We start from the raw sequence: 21008 nt of genomic DNA on the forward strand, positions 1-21008 counted from the left end.
ATATACCCTATATGTAGGTCAAATATAAAACCATGAAAATGACACAGTTTAAGAAGTCCTAATGAGCAGGGATGATCACTGAAGACTAACTCCGAACTCAATGAAGAGGCGAAAGTATTTGAAAGAAACTGAAATGCTGTTTAATGGCCTGCAGTGCCAGAGTGTTTAATTGCCATAACTGGTCTTTGAAGAGACACTCAAATAAAAGGAAAAATTGCAGATGCTGGAAATCTGAAAAAAAAACATAGAGAATGCTGGAGAAACTCAGCAGGTCTGGCAGCATCTGCAGAGTAAGAAACAGTTAACTTTTCAAGTCGAGTATGACTCTTCTTCAGAACCGAGTGCTGAAGTTGTGTGCTGGAGAAATCCACACTGATGCAAAGGGGGCTTTGAGACTATTACTGATCAGTAGTCATGTCAGCAACAGCCTATTTTCTACAGGTGTTTTTTGCAAAGAAACAGTAGAGTTGCCCCAGTGAGATTTGTGTGCATGCAGACTTGATGACTACCACACAGCATCTCCAAATGGCCAAGCCGGTGGTTCTGAATATGACCTTTTGGAACAGATTATTCTAGGGGCTTGAGCTAGTCTGAAAAGTCTGTGTGATCCTATCTCAATGATGGATTTTTCCTCCTCGCAGAAATCTGAGATACTGTACATCCAGAGCAAGAATAAAGCTCAATTCAGTGACTTCATCAACATGCTCTAGTGGTCCCAGTCCCTCCAGAAATGTTCAATCTCACAAGTTATTTCCTTCATCACACACCCTTTCAAGTTTAACACAGAACAGGCGCACTGAATCAAGCATGACATCATTGAAGGAGGCCATTCATTCCATCATGTCTGTGCTGTCTCCTACAAAGAAGTATCCAGTTAACCCCACTCCCCTGCTCTTTGCACAGAGCCCCTCAGATCTCTAAATTCCAAATACTTATCTGATTTCCATTTGAAATGTACTGTTGAATGTGCTTCCACCACCATTTCAAGCAATGTCTTCCAGGTCATCACAACTTACAGTGTTTAAAAGAAAACTCCTAATTTTCCTCCTGGGACTTCGTCAAATTATTTTAATTCTGTGCCTTCATGGTACCTTCCTGACAATGGAGATAGCCTTCCTCCATCCATTATATCAAATCCCTAATAACTTTGGAACCTCAGTTAAATCTCCCTTTAATCGTCTCTGCACTTGCGACAAAAATCACAGCCTCTCTCATCGCTCCAGATAATTCAAGTTGTAAGTCTGTACTGTCCAGAATGTATACTGCCTCTTAACAATTAACCTATTTCACAAGCGAATGCGTTTTGGATTGAATGAGCCAAAAAAAAAATAGATGCTATTCTTAAACATTGCACTCATAGCAAAACATCTGTGGAAGCAAAAGTGCTATTTATGGGGATGCTGTCCTTTCACTTCCACGATTTGAGTTTGAATCCAATCAGAAATGTATGAGTTAAACTCTCTTCCCACACATCTCAAGTTAAATGTTGATGCTTCCAATCCATTTCCAGTTTGGCATAGCTTTGCAGCACAAAGCCATCAGCTCAAATAAAAGTCTCACGCAGAAAGGCTGTGACAATGGTTAGGGGATGATGTGGAACAGACACAGAAGAGACCGAGTGCATGTTTTGTTGCAGAATAGATGGAACTTGACTCTGCATCTAATCCACATTGTGTTTAACCATGGAGGAATTGATGCCAGTACATCAATAAGTCTGCATGAATTTGAACGAAACAATTAATGCTTCCTAAAAACTGTAACTTTGATGTTTCTTTGATCATCTGAAAATTTTAACAAACATTTTATTTTTTTCCTTTCTAAGCACAGAGCCTTTGTCAAACTTTTCTGAATATCTTTTGCAAGATCCCACCACTGCCACCTTGATGTATGGTAGCAAAATATACTAATGACCAACTGTAATACATATGTTAGCTACCACGACATACAGATGAGACATAGTTCGCAAAGTAATGAAGAATGCAACAAATGTAGGGTCATAGAGGTCTACAGAAAAGAAGTCGTTCAACCCATCCTGTCAAAAACAAGCACCTGACTAATCCTATGTTAAGGCTCTTGACCTAAAGCTTTGTATACCTTGGTATCACAAATTGACTTTTAAATATTTCTTAAATGTTATGAGGGTTTCTGCCTCTACCATCCTTACAGGCAGAGAGTTTCAGATACCACCACCCTCTGGATGAAAAGCTTTTTCTTCGTATCCCCTCTGAACTTCTAGATTTTATGACACCACCTGATATATCTATATATAATGTGTATTATGATCACAGGCACTTGAGTGTCTTGGTACAGGCTAACCAATTCAGATGTACTATAACAGGATTACCTGAGTATGTGATACTTCAAGGGAACAGAGCTATGTAGGATGGAGACTATGATACAGTGATCACACCATGAGCATGTCTCTTAAAGGTATATTGTATATCTGCTATGAGACAGAACACAGCACTCCATGACCCCAAGCCTAAACTGTCTTGTCCTGTTGCACTGTTGTAGCTGACAATATCGTTCTTAGTTTACTTTCCTTCACCTCTTATGCTTCTTTACAGACTTTTGTAAATCTCTTTCTCAAACATCAGTTTTCAAAGCTTCAGAGTCCCAGCTCACCAAGCAATGTCTTAGAACTCACCCCAAGACACTGAGGTTCAGTCAGTACAATCTAAGGGGCTTGTAGTATCATGATGATCAGATTTGTTTGCAGTACAAAAGTGGGAACTGAGCATTCAATGGCCTGTGGTTTTGACAAATTAATTATAATAATGGTATACCATGGTATCTTGAAAGATTGCTGCTTGAAGAGCAGATTTTGATAATTATACTAATTGGTCATGATAACAAAATAATAAAGTACACAATTGGAGTCTCCGAAATATATTTGGGATGAAATCTGCAATATATGTGAAAAACTGAGTAATAGCTGAATCCTGTGGAGTTGTGTATCTGTTTGTAAAGACTCCTGTGCAATGTTGGACTTGCAATAGAAACCTCACTGGCATTTTGAGTCTCATTTTATTTTTCCCTGCATGCAGCCTTAAATCTTAGAGCTACATGTAGCTATCTGACCCAGTTTCATACTGCCTGTGCGCTGTGCTTTAGGACCATTGTTCAGATTGCATTGCATGACCTCTTAGAGGTCTAAATCACAGAGGTATAGAGTTGTACAGCATGGAAACAGATTCTTTGGTCCAACTCATCTATGCTGACTAGATATCCTAAATTAATCTACTCCCATTTGCCAGTATTTAGACCGCATCCCTCTAAATCCTTCCTATTCAAATATGCATCCAGGTGCCTTTTAACTCAGCTCATTCCATACATGCACCATCCTCTGTGTGAGAAAGTTCCTCCTTAGGTCCCCTCTCACCTTAAACTATGCCCTCCAGTTTTGGACTCCCCTACCCTGAGAAAAAGGGTATTCACCCTATCCATGCCTCTCATGATTTTACAAACCTCTATAAGGTCACCAGGGAAAATAGCCCCAGCTTATTCAGTCTCTCCCTGTGACTCAAACCTGCCAACCCTGGCAACATCCTTGTAAATCTTTTCTACACTCTCTCAAGTTTAACAACATCTTTTCTATTGCAAGGAGACTAGAATTGAACAAAGTATTACAAAAGTAACTAATATCCTGTACAGTCACAACATGACCTCCATATCCTATACTCAATGCACAGACCAATAAAGGCAAGCATACCAAACGCCTTCTGCACTACCCTGTCTACCTGTGACTCTACCTTCAAGGAACTATGAACCTGTACCCCAAGATCTCTTTGTTTGGCAGCACCCTTCAGGACCTTACCATTAAGTGCATGAGTCTGCCCTGATTTGCCTTACCAGAATGCAACACCTCACATTTAAATTAAATTAAATTAAACTTCATCTGTCACTCCTTGGTCCATCTGATCAAGGTCCTGGTGTACTCTGAGATAACCTTCTTCACTGTCCACTACACCATCAATTTTAGTCATTGTTTGATAGAGATGTTCTAGGGTTTTCCAACTTCTTTCTGTCAACTGTAGTTCCGTGACAGTCCTATCATCACTCTAGGGTCTTGAGCTCAAATTCCAGGCTGACACTCTAGTGCAATAATGAGGAGCTGCTACATTTTCAGAGCTGCTGCCTTTTCAGTGAACATCAAAGATCCCACGATACTATTTAGTAGAGGCGTATGGACATTATCCTTGGTGTCCTGGCCAATAGTTTTCTCCCCCAGTAATAGCACCAAAATCAGGTTTTCTGGCCATCATCATGTTGCTGTTTGCAAATTGGAGACAATGTACAGAAGTACTTTTAAAAGAATGTAATTGGTTACCAAGCACACTGGGACATCCTCAGGCTATCAGAGACACCGTATAAATGAACATATTATATAGCTCCAACAGGAGTTTCCAGTTAGTCCCCAGTTGTGTTTGGTTTCCTAGATCAGTAGGTTTCAACCAGTGAGCTGTTACACACTGGGATACCATGACATGGTGCAAAATTTCTGGGAAGTAGCGCTGCTTTACCTGAGCGTCGAGGCTGCGTCCATGTTTCTGATCTCTCTCTGGAACCTCGGTATCTATTGTTGAAGGCAGTATCTGCTGACACCAGGCGTGCGCAATCTTCCAGAGCCACGCTTACATAGACTTCTGATGCCGTGCATGTGGTGTGAAAAAAGTGGATGAACTTTGGCATTGTTTGTCTCATGGAAGTGTACCTTGATAGTGCAAAAGGCTTGGGAACCATTGTTCTAGATTCTGTGCTGGTTGCAGCAGGAGATGGTGGGGCAATTTGTGTTGTGGACACAAGCATACTTAGGACCCAGAGTAGGTCAATACAAATTCAGTTTCATGATAAAACCCTCCAAAATCTCTACCTTTCTCCAATTCTGCCTTCTTCTACATCCATTATTTTCCTTATTAACCACTGGCAGCCATGTCTTCCATTGCATTGTTCCTAACCTCTGGGATTTGCTCCCTAAATCTGTCTACCTTTCTAATTTGCTTTTAAGATGCTGGTCAAATCCACTCTCCAGTGGTCCCTTGTATGTTTTTACCAAGGCAAAATATCTCCTTCTGTGGTTCGGTACTAAGTTATATTTGATAACATACTAGTGACATGACTTGGGACATATTGTGAAGTTAAAGTCATTGAATGAATGCAAATTGTTGATGTTGTTAAGAAATATATAAATGTTATTTAAATATATATAACATATACAGAAGCTTGTTATTGTACATTCCCACTGAAAAAGTATGTGTCTTGCAGGTGAAAAGCACCATTTTCTAAGAGATGAGCAAACACGATCGTTAATTATAGCTAAGGCTCTTGAGTGCATGCTGAGGGTAAATAAAACTCTACGCATTCAGTATAAACTATGATAATATTGCTTTTCAGGGCATGTGAGAGTATGATAAAATTTACAGCACAGAAACAGGACATTCAGTCTAACTGGTGCAGGCCAGTTGCGTTTATATTCCATACAAGTCTCACACCTTACTTCATCTGCATACCTATCTATTTCCCTCATTTACTTACCTAACATGCCCCTTGAAAGCATCTATGTTATACACCTCTATTCCGTATCTAAGCAAATTCTCCATTCTAACCACTCTCCGGGTAAAGAAATGTATTGCACTGGCCTTTTGTTTTATGACAAGTAATTTCCTGTTTCAAATCTCTCCGGATCCTTTTCAGCACATTTTCAAAACGTAAAAGATCTTCTGATAGTAAAAACTCAATAAAACCTGTGTGCACCATGGTAACCATGAAAGGGAAATTACGTTCTCCCAAGTTCAGTATTTAATCTGTTAAACAACCAATTAAATTTAATTGCCTAATAGTTACTGCATAGATTCAGCATCAAATTGAGTAAACGGTAACTTTTTGATGACTAGTTTGGAGTTTGTACATTTTATTCAACTTGATTTCAAATATTAATCTGATGCTGCTAACCATTTCACAAAAAAGATATAAGCCACTCACAGTGATTAACCAGAAGAGACATTACCAACTCATCGAAACGTAGTATCATTTAAATGTACAGACACAGGAGGCCACTCGGCCCAATTGGTCTGTGCCAGCTGCGACAGAGCTATCCAGGCTAATCCTGCTGTCAGCTTTTGATCTGTCACCTTGTAGCTTAAAGCACATCACGTGTGCATATCCAAGAACATTTTAAATGTGACTGGGTTAGGGATAGACGTATTGAGAGAGACATGTTGTTGAAGCTTTTAATCTGGCACTCATCAGGACAAACACGAGAATGCCAAATTTCAAACTGTCACAATAGTTTGTACCACAGGAGAAAAGGAGGCTGATTGGTTGGCAAGTCAATTCTGATTGGCTGAGGGATTGCCACGGAGCCGATGGGCTAAATGGCCTACTTCTGGTCTAATGGAGAGGGCCAAGGGAATTATATGTTCTGCAAGCTCTCATAGGCAGGAACTGTTCTCCGTGGACAAAATAATACATTCAAGACTTGCACCTTCTCTGAATTTCCCAGCAACCTCATTCTAGACTCTTCTACAGGTGGAAGTATTTCTGCACCCCCTATAAGGTCACCCCCTCAGCCTTCTACTCTCCAAAAAAAATCCCAGTCTATTCAGAATTTTCTGATAGTTATAGCCTCTTAGTTCTGGTAGCATCATTGCAAATTTTTATTGCAACTTCCCCATTGTCGCTATCATTCTTGTAATGTTGTCCGTCACTGGTGACTTGCATTACAAATTTCAGAAATTCATGAATTCTGAATCTAGTTATGAATGCAATACCAAAAGGTGGCTGTAGATTTTTCATCTTAAAAACTAAATTAGTGCAGGCACAGTACTGGATATGTTCTGATATAAACAGATGTGACAGGATCTCCAGAAAATATGACTGATTTTTTAAAAAAAATTCATTTTAATGTAATGTCACTTCCTTGTGTGGTGTCTCAGATGAGCTGTGAAATTGTCTGGGAAGCAGCTGGAATGTTTTGTAATTTGCAATGTGTTTCTTTCTCATTAACAGTAGCTGCAGGTTAGTTATCACTAACTCACCAGGAATTAATTTAACGCTGCTGGTGGCATTTAGAGAGGAAATGAGCAATCGCAGGCTAGTCAGGAAGAAGCCACAGTAAATCATAGCAATCCTCAAAAAATCAAGGTGACAAGCTATAGGGAGAGGTTGAATAGGCTGGGGCTACTTTCCCTGGAACGTCAGAGGCTGAGAGGCGACCTCATAGAGGTTTATAAAATCATGAGGGGCGTGGATAGGGTAAATAGGCAAGGTCTTTTCCCTGGGGTGGGTGAGTCCAAAAATAGAGGGCATAGGTTTAAGGTGAGAGGGGAAAGATTTGAAGGAAATCGAAGGGGCAACTTTTTCATGCCAAGGGTGGTGCGTGTATAGAATGAGCTGTCAGGGGAAGTGGTGGAGTCCAGTACAATTACAACATTTAAAAGGCATCTGGATGGATATACGAATAGGAAGGGTTTAGAGGGACATGGGCCAAAAGCTGGCAAATGGGTCTAATTTGTTTAGAATATACAGTTGGCATGGATGAGTTGGACTGAAGGGTCTGTTTCTGTGCTGTACAACTTTATGATGCTATGAATCTAAGACCTTTCTATGGCTATTTCTATCATTGGGACTGAGCAGGCTGCTTTTGCTTTCATCAAGGATGGCATTGCCCTTTGCATTACAATGGATACATAGCAGTCTTAACCAGTCATACCAGTGCCTTTTCCCCACTCAAGCTCCTTGTATCCTTCCTTGTCTAAATCTATCATTATTCCCTTCTCCCTCTAGCGTTCCCTTAAATGCATCCAAAATGTTCACATACAAGGATGTTGGTTAGCTCAGTTGCCTGGATGCCTGGTTTGTGATGCAGAGTAATGCCAACTGATGTTACCATGAAGGTCCCTCCTTTTCAAATTCTCCCCTTGCCTGAGGTGTGGTGATCCTCCGGTCAAACCACCACCGGACTTCACCTGACGAAGGAGCAGCGCTCCGAAAGCTTGTGATTTCAAACAAGCCAGTTGGACTATAATCTAGTGTCATGTGATTTCTGACTTCATCTACCTCAGTCCAACGCTAACACCTCCACATCATCTCTCCATAGTTAGAGAGTGTTCATCTGGGACTATGGCTACTTTGTTTTACTTTTATGTTTGTTCTATTCTTTCAAGAAATGTGGGCCTCACTGGCAAGGACAGCATTCGTTGCCCAACCTTAATTGCCTTTGGTCTCAGTCGTCTGTTTGACAGGGCAGTTAATAGTCAACTACTTTGCTCAACATCTAGAGTCACCAGCTAAGGATGACAGGACATTTGTGAACCATGGATTTTTACAGCAATTACAGATTGTTATCATGTCATCCCAACTGCAATGGTGGGATTTGAAGCCATGTCTACTTGACCCTCCTGTTGAACCCAGAGCGTTAGCCTGGATCTCTGGATTACTTGTCCTGTGACATTGCCACTATAACACCATTTCCCTGTGGTGGTTAGATGAACACAAATGCAGAAAGTAGCAGAAGTTTGGCTTTCTAAGTAATTGATTTAGTCGGTCTATTTGTGAGACAATGAACTATATTGTCAGCAAATAATTCCATTCAAAAGGATGTGAATTAGTCCACCATATCATCTGCCATATAGGCTGGAACTTTTTCCACTGGAGCATAGGAGGTTGAGAGGTGACCTTATTGAGGTTTATAAAATAATGAGACATATAGATAGGGTGAATAACAAGTGCCTTTTCCCTAGGGTTGGGATTTCAAGATTAGGGGATATATTTTTAAGGTGAGAGGAGAAAGATTTAAAAAAGACATGAGTGGCAACTTTTTTAACCAGAGAGTGGTTCAGGTGAGGAATGAACTTCCAGAGGAAATGGTGGATACAGATACAGTTACAATGTTTAAATGACATTTGGATAAGTTCATGAATAAGAAATGTTTGGAGGGATGTGGGCCAAGTGCAGGCAGGTGGGACAATTTTAGATAGGAAAATGGTCAGCATGGACTGGTTGGACTGAAGGGTCTGTTTCCATGCTGTATGATTCTATGACTCTATAACTGTTCTGGCCAAAAACTCTCTCTCCCCTGACTGCAGCAGTTTAAGACAATGAGTGACTGTCACCCTGTCAAGGGAGATTAGGAATGGGTAACGACGGTTGGTCTTCCACCCCACTAATGAATGGGGAAAAAAAACAACAGCTAAATACCAAATACTGCAGATGCTGGAAATCTGAAATAAAAAACAGAAACTGTTGATCACACTCAGCAGATCTGGCAACTTCTGTAGAAAGAGAAAAACAGTTCATGTTTCAGGTCGATGGTCTTTCATTTTAAAATTAACCTGATATTTGTCTCAATGCTATTGGGTGGTGGGGATAGGGGGGCTTACTGCATGCAAAAACAGCTGTCATCGTGTTTCTGTATAACCCCCTCCCCCAAACAATTTTGTGGGTCTGCCTACAGCACATGGACTGCAACGGTTCAAGAAGGCAGCTCACCATCACCTTCTCAAGGGCAACTAGGGACAGGCAATAAATGCTGATCTGGCTAGCGACATCCCACAAGTGAATTAAAAAAAAAATTACAATTGACCCAGCTCACTTCCCACCCAAACCTCCTTTTGTCGGATCAGCTGAAGTGAAAGCCAATAAGTCAATCATTTTTTCATAATTACTACTTCTTCTGCATGCCCTTCAATAAAGAAGTGTTGAAACCAACCAAAAGGATATGGTTCAATATTGTTCACTTTACAATTGTTATAGGGATAGTGGTAAGTCCACACAATTCCATACATGTTTCATCATTCCTTTCCAACCATTGGTCAATTCTTGATCAGTTGGCTTTACATTATCATTAGTGCACGGTCCAAAGTAGGGGTAGAAATTACAGAATTGAGGAAGGATACAGAACAGAAGGAGGCAATTCAGCCCATTGGGTCTTATTAACTGTAATTTTTTCCCTCTTCTGTTAATGATCCAATTCTCTTTTGAAAGACACAATTGAGCCCATTTCCCCACACTGTCATGCAATGCATTCCATACCCTAACCACCAGCTGTGATAAAAAATTTCCTCATATTGCCATTATTTTTATGTCTTTTGCCTTAAGTTAATGACAACTAGCTCTGCTGCCTCACAGCACCAGGGACCCAGGTTTGGTTCCACCCTCAGGCAACTGTCTGTGTAGAGTTTGCACATTCTCTGCGCGAGTTTCCTCTGGGTACTCCGGTTTCCTCCCCCAGTCCAAAGATGTGCAGGCTAGGTGGATTGGCCATGCTAAATTGGCCATAGTGTTCAGGGATGTGTAGATTAGGTGGGTTATAGGGGATAGGTCAGTGTGGGCTTGTTGGTCTAAAGGGCCTGTTTCCACACTGTAGGGATTCTATGAATATTATCCTACACTATGCATACTCCTCCTGCTTTTAAAAACCTGACTCAAACAGGCTTGATACAACGTAAATAGAAAGAAAATTTACTGTGTACCATAAAGATCACTAAGCCTCCCATTAAACAAATCTAGTTGAAAATAAATACCATTATCCTTTGTCTCTTGATACTTAAGGGAATTTGGCTGAATATTTTTGAATGGTTCTCATGCATTGTAAGTAATAAATGCAGGTGGGTATCAGGAGCTGTGAGTCATTCAGTGTCCAATGGGATATGTAACTGGAAAATAAATCAGCCACAACCTCTACTCTGATCATTCACAACAAGCAATTGCTCTTTGCTGTAACTTTCCAGTTCCCTGATTTAATTCGATTCTAAGGATACATTCTGTGTCTACGCTAGCATTTGGTGACAACTGTAATTGTATAAAGTAGCTACCCCTGCTTTATGGAATTACTGCACAGAGGTTTACAGAGACACAATCTGTCTCTGATCTAGTCTCCATCTCACAGACATTGCATGGTAACTGGTATGGCAGTATAACAAGCTATGTTACCAGACCAGTAATCGCATAAATATAGGTGCTGAAAACAACAAATGCTGGAGATCCCAGCGAGTCAGACAGCATCCATGGAGACAGAGCAGACTAACATTTTGAGTCTAGATGACTCTTCATCAGAGGTGACTGATTTTGGGATATGATTTCAAATCCCAGCATCCTTTGTGGGGAATTTAAATGCAATTTATTAAGTATTTAAATTTGAAATCAGAATGTTTGCAGCAATGGTAGTGACCGTGTAAATACTGGATTGTCATAAAGATCCATCTGGTCCACTAATGGGCTTTTAGGAAAGAAATTATTTGACAGGTCTGGCCAGTATATGACTCCATATCCACAGCAATGTGGTTGACATGGTAACTAGCCTTACAAGCCTATAAGGTGTCAAGCAAGAGATTTAACATCATCTTTTTGAGGACAATTAGGGCTATGCCTGGCTGATGAATTCCCATGGAAATAAACAAAATAGATGGAGTACGTACTTTCAAAATAATGTGCTTCTTTTCTCTACCTTTCTCATTTCCACCTCCATGGGGTTCCACTGGCACTCAACAGTCTACCTCAGGACATTTTAATTGCCACAAGTTTTGATAATTGGTGCCAGAAGGTTAATTAATCTGTAGCATAGGAGAGGGTCAATTGGTACAATCTCAATTGCTCTCCAGCAACTTGCAAAGGCAAAGCAGTCACTGTTGTAGGTTGAATGAAACATTTCAAGGGAACCCTCCCTTGTAGATTCATGTAATGTCAGGAATTAGAGCGTCAGTATTCAGCATCAGTTATCAGGGCGGTCAATAAAAATATTATCTCTGGTAAGAACAGCCTTATTTTTCAATCTACTTTCTGTTCGTGATTGACTTGGTTATGCTTGAATTTGCACATGGCTTTGAGGATTTCGCTGCTTTCAATACTGTTAGATTTGGCTTTTATTTCCTCTGCATCAATGTTGCTGAAAAGCAATTGAGATTGTACCAGTCGACCTTCTCCCATGCCAGAGATTAATCAGCTTGTGCCCCTCTTGCGAAGTGTGTGATTGGTACATTTTCCCCCTGGAACTCCTCAGCAGCCCACCTTTCCTTGGGATCTAAATAACCTTCTCTTACTTCTTCTGACAACTCACTGCCTATGAAATTAAAACCTGAGTAAATGGTCATTGGATAAACATATGGATGATAATGGAATAGTGTAGGTTAGATGCGCTTCAGATTGGTTTCACAGGTCGGCGCAACATCGAGGGCCGAAGGGCCTGTACTGCGCTGTAATGTTCTATGTTCTATGTTCTGAGTTTGAAGTGATCTAATAATTACTTCTCAAGCCTGGGTCTTGCACATTTTGCTGGAGCCAGGACCTACAGTTCTGGAGCAAAATCATTTAAGTGTTTTGTGAACCTGACTCCATGTCTATCATGGACGACATATTTGACTCTTGCTCCATGTGCCTGTACTACTCTTCCTTCCTGTTTTTGTTTCTCTCTCTATCTTTTTGTGCTACTTTCTTTCTTAATTCTGTGTCTTGTTTCCCTTTTCAAATCTGAACAACCTGATGTCATGCCTTTTCTGTGATTTTTTGACCTGTTTTACTTCTCTTTCAATAAATCTGCATGTTTTTTTCTTTCCCTACATTCCCTGCCTGTGGTCTCCCTTTCTTTGTGCCTCTCTCTTCCTCTGAGTTTTTGTTTGTTCTCTCTTGTGTTTCCCTTTCCTTTTCTTCCTCTGCCCTTTTCTGTTTTTCTTGTCTTCTCTCTCCAAACTACCTCTCCCTCTTTGTTTTTGTTATCTTTCTATCCAGGTGCTCTCTCTCTAACAATATTTTGCCCCCACTCTCCCTTTTCTGTGTTTCTTTCTGTTTTGCTATGGTTCCCTCTCGGTATGTTTCTCTAACCCTCTCTTTTTGTGAGTCTTTAGAATTCCCTTCCTCAAAAGGCAGTGGATGCTGTATCTTTAAATTATTTTTTAAGGCTGAAATAGATAGATTCATGGTTGCCAAGGGAGTGAAAGATTATCAGGGATATGCAAGAATGTACAATTGTAGTTAAAATCAGATTAGCCATGAAAAGTCAGAGCAGGCTTGAAGGGCTGAGTGGCCTACTCTTGGTCGTATAGAGTCATACAGCACGGAAACAGACCCTTCGGTCTAACCAGTCCATGCCGACCATTATCCTAAACTAAACTGGTCCCACCTGCCTGCACTTGGCCCATATCCCTCCAAACATTTCTTATTCATGTACTTATCCCAATGTCTTTTAAATGTTGTAATTGTACCCATATCCACTACTTCCTCCGGAAGTTCATTCCACACACTCTGTAAAAAAATTGCCTCTCATGTCTTTTTTAAATCTTTCTCCTCTCATCTTAAAAATATGTCCCCTATTTTTGAAATCCCCCACCCTAGGGAAAAGACACCTTGCCATTCACCTTATCTATACACCTCATGATTTTATAAACGTTTATAAGGTCACCTCTCAACCTCCTATGCTCAGTGAAAAAAGTCCTAGCCTATTCAGCCTCTCCTTATAACTTATAATGTGTTTTACTCATCAGTCTGTTTGCTTCAGCCTGTCTTGTTGACTGTGTTTCTCTCCCTCTCTGTGATGCTCATTCAGTTATTCTTTACTTGTCTCTCCTTTCTGTGAATCTCTCAGTCTCAGCTTCTGTTCACATTTGCCTCCTTTATACTTCTGTCTTGCCCTTTGTGCCTCTCCCTTTCCCTGCAGCTGCACTGCCTTTGTATTCTCCTTTTGTATCTTTTCTCTGCACTCCCACCTTGAACAATTTAGTTTGTGCATTTCTTTTATATTTTACATGTCGCAAAGTTAACATGCAATTTATGCAACCGAGTAACCATAATTATAACAATTTTCAGATGTCCAGAAAATATTCTCTCTGGCAATTATTTTTCTGGTGACTTGCTGTCATAAAAAAGGCCTGATTAATATTAAAATTTATAATTTAGTAGCAATTTGATAGCTGCCTTCATAATACCGGATTCAATATCTTCCTAATCTTCTTTGGAGCATCTTAATTGCTTGTTAAATCAAGGGAGGATCATTTCTCTTTGCTGTTGTGGTTACTAAGTTCACTGCCAACTCTCTGTTGCTATGTGAAGTCTTATATAATGGAGTGTTAAACAATGGAGAGTTTGCTTAATTATATGGATATGTGTAAAGTTGTGACAAATTAAATGTTGTGAAATATGCACCAATCTCATATGCTGCCTCATGTATCTGTAATTAGCAGTAATCAGTCTGGATTTGTCACTGATCAGATTCCTTATAAGTGGAGCTCCCTGTTACAAGTGGAAGAATTGTGAGGAGAATGTTTTATTGGTTTTTAGTTACTTTGATAGAGATTCATTTTTTAACCTACCTGTATTTGGTTGTGTTGGGCAAAGCTTAATAGCCTCACAGACATTTATAAGTACAATTCCCACTCCCACCTAATAGGTTTACATCACTAACAGGAACAGGCAAAATGAAGACATTCAGAAAATATGCAGTAACTTGGAAAAACATATCAGCGTAGACAGGAAGAAAAGCTTTGCATATCTGTAGGGTCTTTGAAAACCCCAGGAGGTGCTAAAATAGTACACAGCTGTTTGCATTTTGTTTTAAATGCTGCCGCTGCTGTAACATGCAAAAGCCATTTTAACACAGCAAGATCCCACAATCAGCAGTAAGCCTGATGGCCAAATTGTCCGTGTCTGCCTGAAGATTCTTGGGAGAACTTCCCTTGATCTTCAAACAGCGCTGTAGGGGTCTTCTAAACCTGACTCAGAGTTTGGAGTTTTGAGCAACAGAATTCCAGACAGAACGATCATGGCAAATGGAAATGGAAGAAGACTAACAAGGTCAACGAACTAACAATACATAATTAACTTTCTCCAGCAGCAGTAAAGAAGGTGGTGGGGAGGAAGGGGGTTAGGAAATGGAGGAACTTCCCCTAAGGCACAGCGTTTCACAGTTGGCTCCGCTAAACTTTAGCCATTGCTCTTTTGGAGTTCTGTGGTCCAGATCTAATCAGCTGACATCCACTTTGGAGCTGAAATCCGGAGGTTTTGAGGAGATTTGGGAAATGTGTTAAACTGCAGCACAGCCAGAGTAGCACCCATGTACACTTGGTGGATTTAGTCACTCCATTTCCAGGGTTGGTATTGCTGTTACAAAACATCTGCCTCTCGGTGGAATCTTAAATATGACCGAAACTGCAAGGAAAGGAGCCATTCAGCCCTTATCCTAATGGAAGAGTCATCCAACTTGTCGCAGTACCCCCTCCAATTCTTCCTCCAGAGTCCTGCAAATATTTCTCTTCCAAGAATACATCCACTTTCACCATAGTAACTGAACTATTGAATCTACTTCCACGACCTTTGCAAGCAGCACACTGTGGATCCTAACAACTCATTGTGTTATATAATAGAAAAAAATGCTCATCTTGTGTCTACTTCTTTTGCTGATCCTTTTAGATAAGTACCACCTGATTGCCTGCCCTTTTGTTCTCATCTAAACCTATTGTAAGATGCACATTCCTACCTTAAAATAAAAGAAAAAACTGCGGATGTTGGAGGTCTGAACCAAAGTCAGAAACTGCTGGAGAAACTCAGGAGGTCTAGCAATAGAAACAGAGTTAATGTTTTGAGTCCAGTGACCCTTCATCAGAACCGGGAACACTCCTATCTTGCTGATTTACAACCTTTTCCTACTCCTGCCATCAGACGCTGCACTGTGATCCTCCCCTTTTTTCAACGTAGGGAATAATATTGAATAGTGTTGCCGGTCACTTTCCACGCTGGATGGAGTGTATGGCTGGGAAACTGGAAATCCCTGATTTCTACTGATCCCCTTCGAGGCTCATTTGCCCTCCAGTTGCCTCTGGGATTTATTCACCGTTTTTAAAGCAGCTTTCGACTCTGATGGCCCTGTGTGATCTTGTTACATGTTGCACTTGACCGTGACTCGATTACACTTTGTGAAGATGTTCGTCTGGATAAATGCCAGGTCAGGTAGCAGAAATTGCTATTGACAATGTTCCTTTAATTGAACCCATTCAGGGTGAGAGACAAATCCTTCCACATGAACAAAAGAGACAAATGGCAAAGCTACAGGCCCCAGAGTGCTCGGCTAACAGTGCCTGATATAACAGAAGCTCGTCTCATGTCCATTGGATTGCAATGAGGTTCAACTCGGCATTATTATCCCTTCTGAAGTCTCTTGTTTTCATTTGTGTTAACAAATTCAATTATGCGGCATCACAAGCCCTTCCAGAATTCTTTTTTTTCTCATTTGTTTCCATGGCAACTCAGCAAACCAGGGATTCAGGCATAAAGGAAACTATTGCACTGCTGCAGAATGAGAAATCTGGGGTTTGAGGAAGTAAAGCTGAGCTGCTTACTTGATTTGCCAGAAACAAAATCTGTCCAGCCATCACTGGGAGGAGAGAAGAGAACATCTCCCTGGTATTTATTGACCTGTCCTATACTTCCTTCTGCCCTGAGACAGATCTGTCCTCTGCTTACTTACCATCTGTTTTGTTGTTATACTTCAGGAGGTGTGTGGAGGTGCAGGGGTTTAGGGGCAGTAATTGTGATATTGCAGGAGGTGCAGTAAATGTCCCGTTAGACTTCAAAACACAGGAGACCAAGGAAGTCCTGGTGAGTTCACTTTATTCTTTATGTCCACATTGCATTTTGTTTCACACTCAGAAAATGGGTGAAACGATGCTGAAAATGATCCGCAGAAAATGAATACGGGAAAGGCACTAATTAAACAGAGACCCCTGGCTGCTCAGATCTACCCAATACAGTGTGCCTATGTATGTGGTTATAACATTGTTCAAAAGTTTAAATGCAACTCGTTGAATTTCTCTTCGTGTTCTTTTTAAAATCTGTGATGTTAATGCACATATGTCTTTATATCCCAATCCCTGGTGTGCTATCTCAATAGATTTTAGCCTGGCTTAATACCGATAATAAATGAGCAGACAAAGAATTGTCATGTAAATGTGTTAAGTAGTATGTAGTGTTAGCCGTGGCTCATTTATTGCACTGTAGGGACTTAAGGGCAAAATCTAGACTGACACCCTGTACTTTGGAAGTAGTGCCTTTGCAATGAGAGATTAAAGCAATGCATCATCTGTACTCTTGGGCAGAATCTCTGCTCCTGGAGATTGTGAGCTTGTACGCTTAATGAAACAGACTGATGGTGGAACCAGACCCCACCACCTTCCCACCTCCATCACAATTAAGTTCTGGGTGGGAGAACTGATGGTGCCAACCCTGCCGCCAGTTTTAAACATAGAAAATAGCAAAAGGAGTTTAGTTCGATTTGGTCGATCATCCAACTCAGTATCCTGGCCCACTTTCTCCACATACCTTTGGTCCCTTTAACCCTAAGAACTACATCTAACTCCTTCTTGAAGACATTCAATGTTTTGGCCTCAACTGCTTTGTGTGACAGAGAATTCCACAGGCCCCACCACTATCCAGGTGAAGAAATTTCTCATCTCAGTCCAAAATGGCCTACCCCATATCCTGAGACTTTGACCCCTGGTTCTCAATTGGAGGCCATAGACTGGCCAACATCAATTGGCCACTAAAGGGCCTTGACCCTCCATGCTGGGTTTAACCCAGCTGTAGGGAGGTCTGTCACCATACACAATTCCTATGGGCAGTGCCACCCTCTGGGCACTGTATCACCTCAGGGGAGGTGGGGTCCCTGGGTCCAAGATGATCAGTGTCAGACGGAGGGACTGGACACCAGGAAGGGATGAGTTTGCCTTGTGGGAGCCACACACCTTTCCTTGCTTCCCACCCTTCCCAGAGCCCCAACCCAAGAATGCTCCCTTCCTCTCACTTTACTTACTTTTGACCTGGGTCCTTGTAGATTCTGGGTGTCCAAGGGAGCCCTTCTGCCAACAACCAATGGCCTTCTCAAAGCTGCTGGACTCTGATTTGCCACCAGTTCTTGCTGTATGAGACTTCAGCCTCTTGATTCCCAGGGAAGGCCCACTGGTGTCTTCACCAGCGCCTTGCTGAATCATAAAATAGAATCTAAGAATCCCTACTCTGCAGATAGAGGCCATTTGGCCCATATTGACTCTCTGTAGCACATCCCACCCTATTCCACATAACACAGCCTTTAGCATGGTCAATCTACCCAACCTGCACATCATTGGACTGTGGGAGGAAACCAGAGCACCCAGAGGAAACCCACACAGACATGGGGAGAATGTGCAAACTCCACACAGACAGTTGCCTGAGGGTGGAATCAAACCCAGGTCCCTGGTGCTGTGAGGCAACAGTGCTAACCACTGAGCCATCCAGTGAAATGTGGTTGGGCAAGATCTCCCTGGAATGGGCAGCGGTGGGGGGAGGGCTCTCGCCAGTTCTCCAGCCAGCATGCAGGACCCCCAGTATCACAGGAAACCACCCCAAGGCTTGGCTAGTTACATTGTGGGGGGATGAGGACAGGCATTGGACTGACACCCTGTGCTGTCAGAGGGGCCTTCTTTGCGATGGAGACATTAAACCTCTCAGACATATGAAGATTCTATGTCGTTGCATTGAAGAATCTCCCTCGGGGTCCTGACAGCGTTTATCCCTCAATCACCACCATCATCATGTCGCTGTAAGTGGAATCTTGCTGTGCACAGATCAGCTGCTGTATTCCCTGCATTCCTGCATGTGCCTGAACCTCAATAGCATTTACATTGAATGTAATGTGTTTTGTAACAGATCGAGGTCATGCACATCTTATTCAAATAAGGGCAAGCTAAAATGGTTTTTATGTTTACAGGGCATTCCAGAGGCCAGCATCAGCAATCTGAAATTAAGGAGTTCACAGCCCACAGTCAGGGAATTTAAATTCAATTAATTAAACAAATCTGGAATGGAAAGTTAGTATCAGTGATGGTGACCATGAAACTGGAGGGGGTGCAGAGGAGATTGACTAGGATGTTGGCCTGGGATGGGACAGTGTAGCGATGACGAGAGGCTGGATAAGCTCGGGTTGTTTTCTTTAGAGCAGGGAAGGTGTGTGGGGGGTGGGATGGCACATGATTGAGGTGTATAAGATTATGAGGGGCACATACAGGGTGGGATAGAAAGCACTTGTTCCCCTTAGTTGAAGGATCAATAACAGGGGGCATAATTTTAAGGTAAAGAGCAGGAGATTTCAGAAACATCTGAGGCTGGTGGGAATCTGGAATGCACTGCTTGGGAGGGTAATTGAAGCGGGAAACCTCATAACATAAAACAGTACCACTCAAAGGAACAGGCATTTGGCCCATAGATATTGGGCCAAATTAAACTAATCCCTTCTGCCTGCCCATGGTCCATATCTCTCCATTCCTTGCATATTCATGTGCTTATCTAAAAGCCCCTTAAACACCCCTATTGTATCTGCCTTTACCACTACCTCTGGCAGCATGTTCTAGGCACCTACCACTTTCTGTGCAAAAAGACTTGCCCCTCATATCTCCTATAAACTTTCTCCCTTTTGCCTTAAATGCATGCCCTCTAGTTTGAGACATTTTCAACTCTGGGAAAAAAGATTCCAGTTGTCAACTCTATCAATGCCTCTCATTAGTTTATAGACTTCTATCAAGTCTCTCCTCAGCCTCCACTGTTCCAGAGAAAACAACCCGAATTTTTCTAGCCTCTCCTTATTGCTCTTACCCTCTAATCCAGGCAGTATCCTGGCAAACCTCTTCCGTACCCTCTCCAAAGCCTCCACATCCTTCCTGTAATGTGGCAACCAGAATTGGACACAATACTCTAAGTGTGGCCTAAGCAAAGTTTTATAAAGCTGCAACATGACATCCTGACTCTTATACTCAATTCCCTGACTAATAAAGGTAAGCATGCCATACGCCTTCTTTACCACCCTATCTATTTGCGTGGCCACTTTCAGGGAGCTCTGGACTTGGACCCCAATATCCCTCTGTGCATCAGTGCTGTTCAGAGTCCTGCCATTAACTGTATATTTTTCCTTAACATTTGATTTCCCAAATGCAGCACCTCACATTCCCCCAGATTAAAATCCATCTGCCGTTTCTCCGCCCATATCTGTAACTGATCTATATCCCGTAGTAACCTTTGACAACCTTCTACACTATCGACAACTCCACTGATCTTTGTGTTGTCTGCAAACTTACTAAACCACCCATCTATGTTTTCATCCAAGTCATTTATATAAACACAAACAGCAGAGATCTCAGTCTGGATCCCTGTGGAACATAACTAGTCACAGATGTCCAGCCAGAAAAAACATCCTTCCATCATTACCCTCCGCCTTTTATAGGCAAGCCAATTCTGACTCCACGCAGCCAAGTCACCATGGATCCCATGCATCTTAATCTTCTGGATAAGCCTACCATGAGGAACCTTGCCAAAAGCCTTATTAAAATCCATGTAGACAACATCTGCTGCTCTACACACATCGATAAATCTCATCACCTCCCCAAAAAATAAATCAAGTTAGTAAGACATAACCTGCCCTGCACAAAGCCAAGCTGACTGTCCTTAATTAGGCCATGCTTTTCCAAATGTGTGTAAATCCTATCCCCAAGAATCCTCTCCTCCTCCTTTAAAAAGCACATGGATGAGCACTGGCAATGTCATAGGTTGGCACAGACTTGATGGGCTGAAGGGCCTCTGTGTGACGCTATGATTTTATGAAACAACTGGATTGTCGTAAAAATCCACCCACTCACTGCCTTTCTTATCCAGTCTGTCTAGGCCTGTGTAAGTCCATAGAGAGCAATGCAGTTGACGCTTAACTGCCTTCTGACAATGGACTAGCAAGCAATTCAGTTCTAATCAAGAAGATGGTTTCTGAGGGGTAATTCAAGGATGGGTAATAAATGCAGGTGATGACCACAACCATTAAATAAATAAAAATGCTTGTTTTTTTTTAAGGGCTTGAATGCCAATATTGCAATAAACTGCATATGCATTTCCAAAGGATAAAACATTACAAGCCCTTCCAGAATTCATCAAAAACATTTGACTCAGAACAGCACCCTCAAGAGGTGCTTGACAAAAGAATGAGCCCCTTATTCTCTTTCAGAGAAGGGACA

The 21008-nt window shown here is 41.6% G+C and overlaps 1 protein-coding gene across 1 annotated transcript in view; it reads left to right on the plus strand.

Annotated features, from left to right (window-relative positions):
• Nucleotides 1-21008, plus strand: part of rap1gap2a (RAP1 GTPase activating protein 2a) — a 276300-nt gene that overhangs the window by 17956 nt on the left and 237336 nt on the right. The window lies entirely within an intron of this gene.

The sequence above is a fragment of the Rhincodon typus genome, chromosome 26, assembly GCF_021869965.1.
Source record: "Rhincodon typus isolate 14 chromosome 26, sRhiTyp1.1, whole genome shotgun sequence".
NCBI classification, from domain to species: domain Eukaryota; kingdom Metazoa; phylum Chordata; class Chondrichthyes; order Orectolobiformes; family Rhincodontidae; genus Rhincodon; species Rhincodon typus.